Raw genomic sequence first — 14,333 nt, 5'->3', positions numbered from 1 at the left:
CTTCTTGTTTTAAAGATTATCTTTCCTCATTAAAAAAAAAATCAATCTCACTGCACTCTGGAAAAACCATAAGAACAGGAGAGCTCGTTCACAGAGATGAAGATCTGAATGCATAAAAGGCTGGCAATTTGCTATAGCTAAAAATACATCCCATCTTGATGCGTTTCCATCACGTGTGTTGCTAGTGGCGCGTCCAGGCTTCATTTGTGAGAAAGACACCTCAGGTGAGCCTACAGTCAGGATGGGGCGCAGTGGCTTTAAGGGACTTTCTGGAAGGTGTGCACATTCTAGCTGTCTCTATTTGACACCAGCGTCACTTTCCTGGAATCGGGTGACGGCAGGCCCATCACAGTTTGGGTCTAGTCATTTACATGAGCTGAACATGCACCTGTGTGAAGAGTCTCTTCAGCCTGTGCCTTCTGCAGACTGAGATCAAGTAGGGGAAATGTAAGACAAATAATTCCTCAATACTGGAAGCAACCAAAGGCGAATGCATGAGCCGATACGAAAATGTGTAAGAGGGAGAACAAAATCAAAACGCCAGAAAAGCCTGAGCATCAAAATTTAAATTGAATCAAGTAAGGAAAATTGAAAATTTTGACTGTACAAGAAAATGAAGAGAGTGACCCAGAAGATATCAGATAGAAACTGGTAGGAAATTCGGATTCAGGATATCACAGATAGCAAAATGTAAGATCCAGAGCAAAAAGTGTAAATGCCACTCAACCTGTAGAATGATCACCTTCCAGAATGGGCGTCGCCAGACGTCAGGGGATCAGTTGAAAGCCATTATCTTAAACCATTTTTGGAAGGCAATTTGAATTCAAAATTATGGACTGCTTCCAAAGCATGGCTGCTATCAGAATATGCTCTTATATTCACAGACTCCGGAATGGGCAAATCGTTGCAGGTGGGGCTGAAATGTTCTTTCAAATAATTTATGTTGAGTTGTAGCCCTTAGCTTAAGGGCCATCAGCATAGATTGCCAGCCCCAATTCCAGGTGAATTGATGCTAAATTGATGATTGGATTACAATACTAATTTTAAATCTAATCTAGGAGTAACATTTCAGGAAGACAGTCTGACAGAACAGTTAGCAAAGATAACAGGGTAGAAGAATCCAGAAATAAATCAGGGAGTGTATAGGTTTGAGGGAAAGAGGGGATAATCTTTAAGATATTAGTTCGTTAGTTGAAAAAAATGTCTGGCGTATTTGCTAATGAATTTCTTAAGGCAGAACAAACTTGCAGACATAATCACTTCTTGAATGAGCTCTTAAGGGAATCCTACAATCCTGTGGCTACAGCTACTGCTTTTTAGGTTGTTTGGACAAGCGCTGGCCACTGGTTCAGCTGCAGTCTGTATTAAGCTGTAGGTCTAGCTTTATGTTTTCCCTCTGTGTCTTTTCCTCCTCCCTCCTTTTCTTCCCCTCTTTCTTCTTTCATGAACCACTTGCTCAGGGAAGCACGCACTCACCGACAGTGTCTTCCATTCTTCACGTTCTTGAGTAAAGACACGGAAAGCTTGATTGCTCCATTGGTGGGCAAACAGAATGAAGGGTTTAGAGGAATTCGGAAGTTTTACCAAGGGAGGGTTTTGTAAAAGCCGTTGATGTTAGTGGAGGCTGTTCACATCTCAAAGAAAAGGCTACTGAGAGCTATTTCTCATCATATTATAGAATAGAGATAACAGTAAATAAAGTTCAGCCGGGCGGTAGTGTTGTACGCCTTTAATCCCAGCACTCGGGAGGCAGAGGCAGGCGGATCTCTGTGAGTTCGAGACCAGCCTGGTCTACAAGAGCTAGTTCCAGGACAGGCTCCAAAACCACAGAGAAACCCTGTCTCGAAAAACCAAAAAAAAAAAAAAAAAAAAAAAGTTCAGAAGTAGGGACCTGCAAGCCCAGAGAATTCTCTGAGCTGCTTTCTAGCTGCAGGCTCTGGGTGATTTGGCCGGTGTTGTTTTTTGGGAACAAGAAGAACCCTCTGTTCTTGACTCATGTCTCTTACTTCTTGTGAGAGCTGAAAAGATGCTCATGAGACTTCTGACCCCTGCAAGGACCTGGCTGCAGTAAACACATTGAATCAGTTCCTGAGGCTGCTTTGAATGAGATGCAAAGAGGAAAATAATGTATTTACTGACCTGGAGAAGGATCACTAAAAACTGTGAGATTTTTAAGCTTTGATGTAAAATGTGTGAGAACTTTGATGGGGACTGCAAGTCTCTGAGACTTTATTGTCCGGACACAGTGATGATTTTCCTAAGTAAACAAATATCTCTTTGTTCACAGGGATGCTACTGATAAAAGGAATAAACTCAATAGTGGGGTCTAGTCTCCCTGTTGAAACCATTTGAGTTTGGGGGGCTGGGTGGGGAGGTGGCTTGCCAGTTAGTCATATAGGTCAGTCACTGTGGGAAATTATGAGTTAATTATTTATGACTCTAAGATCAAGAATACAGCTCCATTGCTACCCAGAAAGTCTTTGGACAGGGAGGAGTATCAGTGAGAGATCTTTAGAGGAACAGAACCAACGGAATGAATGCCTATTACAATACAGTCCGGGTAGTTCGACAATGGCCCTGTGCATGCCGGAGAGGCTAAGAACCCTGTGGCTGCTGAGTCTATGAGACTGGCTGCCCCAGCTCTGCCGTTCTGGTATTAATAACTTGGAGGGTTCTGGAGAGCTGCTAGCTCCAGCCTTCTCTGGAAGATCGGAGAAGCTATCGTCAGCAGTGAAGAACAGCAGCGACAGTGTAGATGTACCTAGCACTAAGGACCAAAACCAGGTAAGCAAAATCAGCAGTACCCCACTTCTCCCCATCCCCGGCTAGCCAACCTCTTTCTATCTAGGCTGCTGCTGTTGGAAGTACTGTCCTCTCTGGGGACTGTCTTCCCCCTATCAGTTAATACTTGGAGGAAACACTCTCGCACATATGCCCGTAGCTGTGTCTTTAGTTCATCTGACCAGACTGACAAGCAAGATTGAACAGTATAGGTGAGATGGGAATATTTCAAGGGTCGTTCTGAGGAATAGTAAGCCTGTGCTGTATTAACTTTTCTTTTCAGGAGTGAGGCCCCTGAAGGGTTTCTGGGTTTAGAGATCACTGAGGCAAGCTAGGCAGCGGTTTCGAAGGCTCTGTGTGGATTTTGATTGGCTCAGCACCTTGTAATAAAAGCAGTCTGAGCCTGAGGAACAGAAACTACTCCAGTCTGTTGATAATCTAGTTCCTAATGTCATTTGATTTGGACTTCTAGCTTAGAATTCAGGGTTCTTCCTAGAACTGTATCGCATAATTAAAAAAAATAAGGTTCAACAAAAAAACCTCTCAAGTTTGATTAGAAACGGCCATTTTGAGGCTTTTTAAAAAAACTACTCTAAGAAAAAAATTGGTGTATTATGATGGGATTCAAAGTAGAGTGTCCCTAGTATCTACTGACTACAACCTGTCTTTTGGTTCATTTCCAGCGCAGTTTCTCTTTGTGGACTTAAAAGAGTTATTAGAAACAGCTTACTGGGAAATCCATCATCATTATCACAGGAGAGACAAGGTCAGCATCCCTTCCTCAGGCCCCTCAGAGGGCGTGTTTCCCTTCCTCAGGCCCGCCAGAGGGTGTACATCTCTTCCTCAGGCCATCAGAGGGCGTGCCTTCCTTCCCCAGGCCCGTCAGATGGTATAGGTTGTTTTAAAAAGGCATTCAAAGTAAAGCTTGCTTGTTCTCCAATGTTCTTTTCCTTCCATCAGTCACAAGTTACGGAAGGCTTGTTGTACAATACTATTTCACTAGGGTATGGCCCCTGCAGTTGTAATCCTAGAACCACAGATTTATTTTTCTGGTGATTACTTTTGGGATTGCTCTTCTAGCCTCATAGTTTATTTCCAGTTTCAACACTGAGAAATTCGTCATCATCAAGATAAAAAAAAATTCCAAATGTTTTTATTTATTTGTGGTGCTGGAGATCAAACCCAAGGCTTTATGGAGGTTAGGCGGGGCTACATCATCGTCTCCCAAAGGGCATCGGGTCTCTTGGAACTGGAATTACAGATGATTGTGAACCTTCATGTGGGTGCTGGGAATTAAGCTCCAGTCCTCTGGAAGAGTAGTCAGAACTCGTAACAGCTGAGTCATCTCTCCAGGCTGAAAGACAAAAACCTTACATCCTCTGAGATTTCTCCGTTCTTTGGCTTTTAAAGAAACTGTTTTATGCCTGACTCATATTTCTGCATCTCGTATTTCTGTATCTTTGTTTTCTCTCTTCTGTTCTCTTCTGTTCTCTTCTCTCTTCTTCTCTTTTCTTTTCCAGCTCTATCCTTAAACACGGTCTCACAGGTAAGGTCCCTTTGACAGCATCCACACTTCGGTTTGGCCTTTCTTGCTTTCATGTCCTGCAGCTGTCACTCTGATCCTACCAAGCGAATGCCAATCTTCCAAACCCCACACGTGTGCTAATCCAAGGAGGGAGTCATGTTCTCAGACAAACCCAGAACGGCTTACACAGCCTCTCTCCCCTCCATCTTCTTACGCTCAGCTCACGCTGACTCACTCTGGCTTAGTCACGTTGACTTTGACTTATTTCCTAGACGGGTGATGCTCTACTTAGCGTCCTGATTTTTTTTTTTATTAAAGACTAATCTTTATCTGTAAAATCGTCTGCATGTGTACGTGTGTAGGGCTGTGTATGAGTAAGCGCAGGTGACGATGAGGTCCAGGAGAGGGAGCCAGATCCTCTGGAGAGGCACTTAAAGGCAAGTTGTGAACTGATAAACATGGGTGCTAGGAAACCAATTCCGTTTATCCGCAAGAAAGGGTGTGCTCCATCTCTCCAGCCACAGCCTCCTGACTTTGATAAACTATCTCCTTTGCTTACAAATCAGGCAGACCCCTCCTTGACACCTTTCAGCTGCGGGCAGAGACACCCAAACTGTTGCAAGCTGTGCCCGCATGCTTTCCTGATCAATTTCTACTTCACACCACGATTCACAGAACTCGTTGATAACAGTCTGTAAGTCTCTCTACACCATAAATTCTTTAAAGAATAGTCCTGTATTTTGACTAATGTCATTTCTCTACTAAAACCAGAAATTCCATAAGTGTTGCTCAGACGAGGGAGGCAGCGAACACCGGTCTTTTCGGAGGGAGAAGCTGCACTGCTCGCCTTCAGACAAGGATAGCTCTGAAGCTCAGTGGACGCTCCTTGAGCCTCAGAAGTGAAAAAGCAACCACAATGGATGAGAAGAGAAACTCTCCAGAGAAGAGGAGAGAGCACTGCCCACTTCCCAGCTGCCAGCGGACTCTGAGGAGAGAGAAGGTCACAGAGCCCAGGCACACAAGGCCATCAGGTCGTGGGGAGGGGAAGAGGCCAGAGGAAGGGCTAGGGAATCATTAACAGCTCTGCTTTCTCTCCGGCCTCATCATGAACCCAGAAACAGGCCTGTTTGCACAACTGTCCCCCGCCCCACCTCTCTTCACGCTTCCCTGTCCCCCGCCCCCGCCTCTATTCTAGTGCAAGCCACTCAGGTTCCTGAGAGCCCCTGTGCTTTTCCTCTTTGAAGTCTATTATCAACCCAGCAGTTTTAGAGCTCCTTTTGGCCTGCCAAACGTGATAACGTCATGCTTTATCTTAAAATCCTCTAATGGAATCCCATCTCCCGCCCAAGGACCTCATGACCCTTGCGAGATGGTTCTTGGGAGACAAGGACGCTCATCTTGTTGTTCTTGTCCCTTGTTGCTTTCCCCTCTGTCTCTTCACCCCTGCTGCCTTGCTGCTCCTCTGACCTCTAGAGACGTACTTTCATTAGCGTATGAACAACACTGACGTGTCTCGGCTCATGCAGTCCTTCTTCTCCCGTCTCTTTGGTGTGAGAAGCACATACCATGTTCATGGTTCTGAATCTTTTTCACATTAATACACAAGAAACTTAGTTTTGTTTTTTTTTGTAACTGATACATTTTTTTAACCAATCAAATTCACCATGACTTATGCGGTCACACCTCCATTGCTGAACATTTGAATAGTTTCTAAATGCTTCCTAATACAATCTTTGGTGCAATAGGTAACTTTGTAATGAAAGAGCTATCTAGATAGAGGGAGCCACTAATGGGTTAGGAAAACCTGGGGCTAGGGAAATTCCAAGGAATCCACAAGGATGATCCCAGCTAAGACGCTAAGCAATAGTGGAGAGGGTGCCTGAACTGGCCTTCTCCTATAATCAGATTGGTGACTTCCCTAATTGTCATCAGAGAGCATTCATCCAGTAACTGATGGAAGCAGATGCAGAGATTCACAGCCAAGCACTGGGCCAAGATCCGGGAGTCCAGTCAAAGAGAGGAAGAAGAGATTATATGAGCAAGGAGGGCAGTTAAGATCACGGTGGGGAAACCTACAGAGACAGCTGGGGAGCTGAGCTCTTGGTAGCTCACTGACCCTTGCCTGCCAGCTGGGGAGCCTGCATGAGACCTAACTAGTCCCTCTGCATGTGGGTGACAGTTGTGTGGTTTGGTCTGTTTGAGTGGCCTCTGGCAATAGGACCAGAATCCATCCCTGGTGCATGAGCTGGCTTTTTGGAGCCCATTCCTATGGTGGGATGCCTTACTCAGCCTTGATGCAATGGGGAGGGCCTTGGTCCTGTCTCAACTTGATGTTCCAGGCTTTGTTGACTCCCCTTGGGAGGCCTTACCTTTCTGAGGAGTGAATGCCGGGGATGGGTTGGGGGAAGTGAGGGGAGTGGAAAGAGGGGAGAAAGTGTGGCTGGAATGTAAAATGAATAAAAATTTTGAAATAAAAATTAGCAAAAATAGGTAACTTTATAAAGTTCTAAGATAACTTTATTTTAATTTTCAGTAAGAGAGTTGTATTGCTACTTTCTATTTTCTAGAACTTTTCTGTATGCTGATCATAGCCTGCTGTCTCCCGACTAATTTGGCCTCTACTTCACTGGTTTAATTATGATATTTTGTCTTTATGATAATCACACACATTTATCAGAAACTATACATTGGTTAGGGATAGGCCGGCCACACAGGACTCTCTCAGGTTGCTGGGCAACAGCCGCAAGTGGTAGCACCCAGCTTTACGATGATGAGAGTAGCAGCCAGCCACGCTGAGAGTTAGCAACCGACACTGCCTTGTGTTGTTTCCTTACACTAAGATGTTCACTGGGTGAGGCGCACTAAATGCATTTCAGTTTGTAGCCTGGAATCGTTACTGCACTACAACCACAGTAATATAAGAAAGAGAGTTTATTCTGGCTTACGGGGTTTCAGAGGGATGAGAGGAGTCCATCACAGTAGGGAGGCACGGCAGCAAGTGGTAGGAGTGAGGAGGTCAGAGTTCACATCCTCAACTACAGAAACAAAACAGAGAGGACAACCTAGAAGTGTGTCATGGCTACAGATTCTCCAAGCCCATCTCTGGTGACGTGGCTCACATTCCCACAGCTCCTTAGTGTAACTAAGTGTAACAGTACCACTGTCTTCATGACTTTTCAATTGCTCTGATGAGACACCATGTCCAAGTCAGATAGAAGAAGGAGTTTATTTGGGACTTGAAGCTTCAGAAGATTAGAGTTTATGATCACCGTGGTAGAGAGGATGGCAGGCAGGCAGACATAACACTGGAGCCATAGCTGAGAGTTGACATCTGCCACAAGCATGTGGCAGAGAGAGCTAACTGGGGATAGGGTGGACTTTAGAAACCTCAAACTCACCCCTAGTGACACACCTCCTCCACCAAGGCCACACCTCCTAATCCTTTTCAAACATTCCTACCAACTGAGGAACAAGCATCCAAATACCTGCACCTATGAGGACTATCTTCATTCAAACTACCACAGACACCAACTGGGGACCAAGTATTTAAATACTTGAGCCTATGGGGGCATGTCTCAATTAAACCACCACAAGTATTTTCAACTTATGATTTCTTTTATTAGAACAGAACTTCACTGTGAGCAGGAGAGCATCTATAAAACCAATTGGATTTTGACTTAAAATTTATTTCATTTTATTTTTATGAGTGTTTTGCCTGCTTGTATGTATGAGTACCACATGTGTGCTTTGTGCCCAAAGAGGTCAGAATGTGGCATCAGATCCCTGCAATTGGAGCTAAAGATGGTTATGAGCCACCACATGGGTATGGGGATTCAGATCCAGGTCCTTTGGAAGAGCAATAAGTGGACTCGACTGCTAAGTCATCTCTTCAGCCCCTTGGATTTTGATGTTTTGTCCTTTTCTTTCTCTTTCTCCTCCTCTTTCTCCTTTTTTGTACCTGACATCCCCAGTGTTATTTTTCCCATTTTCTTTCTTATCTTTAAGATATGATAATTTGTTCAAAAGTGGTCATGCTGGGTCCCGAGGTACATTGATTCCCAATTTTCTGAGAAACCACCATACCGATTTCCAAAGTGGCTGTACAAGTTTACATTCCTGGCAGCAGTGGAGGAGTGTTCCTCTTGCTCCATATCCTCTCCAACATAGGCTGTCGTCAGTGTTTTTTTCATCTTAGCCATTCTGACTGGTATAAGACGGTATCTCGAAGTCATTTTGATTTGCATTTCCCTGTTGATTAAGGATGTTATGCAATTCCTTAAATGTCTTTTCCGCCATTTGAGATTCTTTTGTTGAGAGTTCTCTGTTTAGATCTGTGCTCTATTTTTTACTTGGATTATTTGGTATTTTGATGTCTAGTTTCTTGAGTTCTTTATATATTTTAGAGATTAGCTTTCTGTCAGATGTGGGGTTGGTGAAGATCTTTTCCCATTCTGTAGGCTGTCATTTCGTCTTATTTACCCTGTTCTTTGCATGACAGAAGCTTCTCAGTTTCAGGAGGTTCCACTTATTGCTTGTTGCTCTCAGCGTATGTGCTACTGGTATTTAGGAAGTGGTCTCCTGTGCAAAGGAATTAAAGGCTACTCTACTTCCCTCTTTCTCTACTACCAGGTTCAGTATAACTAGGATGCTCAATCATACCAAAGGACACTAGCTCAGCTGTGTTCATAGCAGCATTACTCATGATAATCAGAACCTGGAAACAACTTAGAAGCCTTTCAATCGAAGACTGGATAAAGAAAATGTGGTACATTTACACAATGGAGTACTACTCAATTGTTAAAAACAATGACATCATGAAATTTTCAGGCAAATAGATGAAACTAGAAAAAAAAATCCTGAGTGAGGTAACCCAGACCCAGAGAGACAATCATGGTATGCACTTACTCATAAGTAGACACCCGATATAAAGCAAAGGATAACCAGACTATAACCCACAGCTCTAGAGAGGCTAGGCAACAAGGGGGACCTCAAGAGGGACACATGAATTAACCTGGGAAGGGGAAATAAATGAACTCTCTTGGGTAAACTGGGGGTAGAGGACGATAGAGAGGAGAGAATGAGGCCTGAGAGCATGAGGGAACTGGATGGTGGAGTTGGGGGAGGGATGTAGTGGGAGAGCAATAAAAAAAGATATCTAGATAGAGGGAGCCACTAATGGGTTAGGGAGAAACCTGGGCCTAGGGAAATTCCAAGGAATCCACAAGGATGATCCCAGCTAAGACTCTAAACAATAATGGAAAGGGTGCCTGAACTGGCCTTCTCCTGTAATCAGATTGGTGACTTCCCCAGTTGTCATCAGAGAGCATTCATCCAGTAACTGATGGAAGCAGATGCAGAGATTCACAGCCAAGCACTGGGCTGAGATCCAGGAGTCCAGTCAAAGAGAGGAAGAAGAGATTATATGAGCAAGGAGGGCAGTTAAGATCAAGGTGGGGAAACCTATAGAGACAGCTGGGGAGCTGAGCTCTTGGTAGCTCACTGACCCTTGCCTGCCAGCTGGGGAGCCTGCATGAGACCTAACTAGTCCCTCTGCATGTGGGTGGGTGACAGTTGTGTGGTTTGGTCTGTTTGAGTGGCCTCTGGCAGTGGGACCAGAATCCATCCCTGGTGCATGAGTTGTCTTTTGGGAGCCCATTCCCTATGGTGGGATGTCTTACTCAGTCTTGATGCAGTGGGGAGGGTTTTGGTCCTGTCTCAACTTGATGTTCCAGGCTTTGTTGACTCTTCATGAGAGGCCTCACCCTTTCTGAGGAATGGATGGGGGATGGGATGGGGTATGGTGAGAGGGTGTGGGAGAAGGAAAGGGAGGGGGGACTGTGGTTGGTATGTAAAATGAGTAGAAAAATTAAAAATATGATAATTTATTGATATCTTCTAGAGATGGCTATTCTAGGACTATTTTTCTGAATATACAATGTCTTTCTTGTATACCAACTCAAGCTTTCTTTCATCTTGGGCAGTTTCCTTGAATTATATCCTTCGACATTTTCTTCATTGCTTCATGTTCTCTTCTTTGGGATTGCAGCCTTATTAGGCTATATCTCTGCTTACCTTTTTTTTTTTAAACACTGTCTAGTCTGTTTTGTGTGTTTGTCCCTTCTGTTCTACAGTGACTGGTTATAAAATAGAACAACTCAGTGGATTTCAACTCACAGTCTCATCATGGCTGCTTGGTTGTTTCCTCTTGGGTAGAACATCTCGGCAGTAGAAGTGTGTGACGGGAGCTTGTCACTGTGAACAGGAAGTGGAGAGTGACAGACAGGAAGGGGTTAGGAACAAGACAGCTACTGCCAAGCTTAGCAGGAAGCTTTTCTCTGTTTCACCTGGTCCTGCTGGACCTGATTCTCTCTGCTCTGCCGGTTCCTGCAGCATTTTATAAAATAATTATTCAGAGGCTTAATATCAATCATAATTGCTTGGTGGATAGCTCAGGCTTATTATTGGCTAGCTCTTACATTGACATTAACCCATTTTTTTTTAGTTTATATTTTACCACAGGGCTCATGGTTTGTTACCTCATATCTTGCTTCTCCAATGGCTGCTGGTGTCTCACCTGACTGCCTTCTTTCTCCCTGTATCTCAGCTTGTATTTCCTGCTTAGCTATATTCTGCCCTGCCAAAGCAGCTTCATCCAACAACCAAGAAAAGCAACATATATTCACAGTGTACAGAAGGGCATCCCACACCAGCCAAGGATGTGTCTTCAATGATCTTCTTCCATCTCCAAAGTCCTGAAGTAGTGTCACAGCTGGGAACGAGATGCTGAAATACCCACTGGTGTAGAGATTTCATATTCAAACACAACAACTGACTTCATGATTTTAGTTTATCTTGAATGTGCATTGTAAATTTATATTTTCCATGGCCTTCATCATTTTCCTTTATGCTACTCGTAGCTTCCTTTATTTCTGAACAACCCCTTCCCTCCTTCTGTTTCATTCTTTAATTTTGACCATTTCTGCTTCATATACTTGTCTTTTGGTCATAGTTCACCTGAATTCTTTTGATTTTGCTTTGTCGTTTATCCTCAGGCTTTTAGCTACTTTATCAAATTATTAAGAGTTATATTGCAATGCCGGGGTTATATTCATTTTTTTTTTTTGCTTTATGGGACATTTTCTATTTTTTAAAAATATTTATTTATTATGCATACAATATTCTGTCTGTGTATATGTCTGCAAGCCAGAAGAGGGCACCAGACCTCATTCCAGATGGTTGTGAGCCACCATGTGGTTGCCGGGAATTGAACTCAGGACCTTTGGAAGAGCAGGCAATGCTCTTAACCACTGAGCCATCTCTCCAGCCCGGGACATTTTCTAAATGGGTTTGAATTTCTGTAAGAGTATTGTGTTGCTGATTTTTTACCTAGTTTTCTTGGTGTATGGTGAGTGTGTTTATTTTTCCTTATAATTTAATGAATTCAGTTTTCTTGCATTGTTTCGGTGAACTCCTATGGGCTACAGAAAGGGTGGGGACATCTATCTCGTGGCGCAACCCAAAGATTCCTGACTTTCTTTCTAGGACAGACCCAGAGCAGCTCACGGTGCCCTCTGTGTGCCAGTGCCTCTACCAACTTAGCTTCTGTATCCAGTCCCAAACGTTCCCAGCTTTCCTAGCTGTCTCCACAGCACAGCGCTGTCTTCCCAGGTATTACGGTTGAAATGCAGTGTGTCTCCATCAGTTCAGGTTTGAATACTTGGTCCCCAGGTTACTTTGGGAGGTTGTGGAAACTCAAGAGATGAGAGGAGCTGAGACGGAGGGTGTAGGTCACTGAGGGTGGAGCCTTGGATGTGTTTTATTCCTGGCTGCTGCTATTATCTACTTCATGGCCAACCATGGGGTGAACTCTCTCTCACTGCATCTTCTGCTGCCTCAATAATAAAATACTCAAGGGTAAAAGGGAAATGAAGCTAGGAAAGACATGAAAGAACTTTAAAAGAATTTTGCTAAGAGTAAGGAGGTCTTCTGAAAAGGCGAGAACACATTCTAGAAAAGGCAAAACAATAAGAAGCAAAAGGTTGAGTGTTTGGCAGGAGTTGGAGCCGCGTGGGGGAAGGACATATGAACCAAGGGAACACTTGGGTCTTCTAGGGCAGTGAAAGCATCCTACACAATAAAGTAACATGGACAGAAGCCATTATGTGTTTGCTAACATCTGCAGAATGTACGAAGTTAATGTGCGTAGACCTTGGAAACTATGACTTTGTTCATGGCAATATGTCAGCATGGATTCGTCAGTTAAAGCCAACTCTCCACACTAATGCTAGGTGCCAAGAAGAGGGAAATGTGCCCCAGCAGGTGGGGGCAGGAGATTATATAAACTTGGCCTATTTTTCAATAAGCCTACTACTGCTAGAGAACAAATACTTAGTTAAAGAAGAAAACAACAGCCCTAAATTTCAGTTTTCTTAGGAACCTGGATAAAGAGACTATAGATTAAGTGGGGGGAAAAGAATCTACTAATTCCTCTTATTACAGAGTTGGTTGGGGGGGGGCAAGGTCAAGGAGAAATGGTATCTCCAAACATTTGCTGGTGCTGAGACAGAATGGTACCGTGGGTACCTGAGCATGAGAGAGAGGCTCTGGAACTGAACAGAAAGGCCCAGCCAGGGCCAGGAATTGGATAGAGAGGCATCTCTGTAAACAAGGTGAGGAGACATTTGAGAGAGGAGGTTCAGAGAGAAGGGGATTCTGGTCTACAGGTGGAAGGCTTGGTTCTCTGGAGTGAGGAAAGAGGTAACAGTCAACTGCAGGCTCCATACGGCAGATTCAGTCGCTATGGGTACTCTGGTGTAAAACCTCCAAGATTGACTACAGCCAAGTCTGCCATGTATACAGTCACTGGATTCACCCCAGATCGGTTGCTGTGGTTTTAGAGCTCTATAGGAAAGGACAGGGAGTTGGGGTGAGTTCCACTGAGCAAGACAGAACAGAAAACTAACTGGCCCTCCACCCTGCACTCAGTTTTGAATGCACAGCAGAAGCAGAGGCTGGAAGCCAGGGTGACCATGAGAAGTCCCAGAGATTTTGTTTTTTGCAGACATCTTGGGAAGAGCATTGAATGAAGGAGCAGGACTCAACACACTGTCCTGCCGAAGAGGACGAGGTCTTTCGGTTTACCTCAGCATCACCTGTGCCTCCTACCCTCTTTGTTGTTGCTGTTGTTGTCGCTGCTGATGTTGTGTTAAAGGTGTCTACACGCCAGTGGAAATTAGCTCTGGTTCAGCTCCATCTTAAGTTTGATCACGAAGGGATCTGACCAAAAGTCCAAAGCTGCACGACACAGTGGAGAGGAAGCAATTACTGAACTGACCCTGGAAAGTGGGGTCGAGTCAGATATGGATGCAAATAAATCATTTAACCTTTGCAAACGGTCTATTTTATTTGTATTTTTTAAAGTCTCTGTGTGCAGGTGTGTACGTGCAGGGGGTATTGGGAGTGTGGGTGCACATACTACCATGATCAAGTGGAGGTCAGAGGTCAGCCGCAGGTGTTGGTGCTTGCCTTCCATCTTGTTTGAGACAGGGTGCCTTGTTTGCGTGTGTATGACAGGCTAGCTGACTGGGGGAGCTTCTGGGGGCTCCTCTGTCTCTGTCTCCCATTTCCCTCTAGGATTACAGTCTTGTGCTATTCTGCTTGGCCTTACGGTCCTGGGGATCCAAACTCAGGTCCTTGTCCATGTATGGACAAGGGCTTTATCCTCTGACCATCCCCAGACAAACTATTCCTCAGTTAAGTGGAAGTTCACGGTTGCCATGAAGCTAGACAGCGCGAGTGCAGATTCAACCTCTGATGAATTCTGTGATCTTGACTTTGAGAAAAGTGCCCAGGGGAGGATGCGCCAAGTTTCTTTCACTCAGTGTCTTCCACACTTAGTCTATTTGCATAGGCGCGTCTTTTTTAGCAAAACCACTCAAAGCTTCAAGGCGGTTCCGATAGACCCAAGCTGGGAAATAAAAATAATCCTGAGCTCTGAACTGCAGATGAACTTAAAGTATTTTTAGCA

The sequence above is a fragment of the Alexandromys fortis genome, unplaced genomic scaffold (assembly GCF_014885135.2).
Source record: "Alexandromys fortis isolate MF-2015 unplaced genomic scaffold, M_Fortis_MF-2015_v1.1 scaffold_19, whole genome shotgun sequence".
Lineage (NCBI taxonomy): Eukaryota > Metazoa > Chordata > Mammalia > Rodentia > Cricetidae > Alexandromys > Alexandromys fortis.
This window is presented reverse-complemented; position numbering follows the sequence as displayed.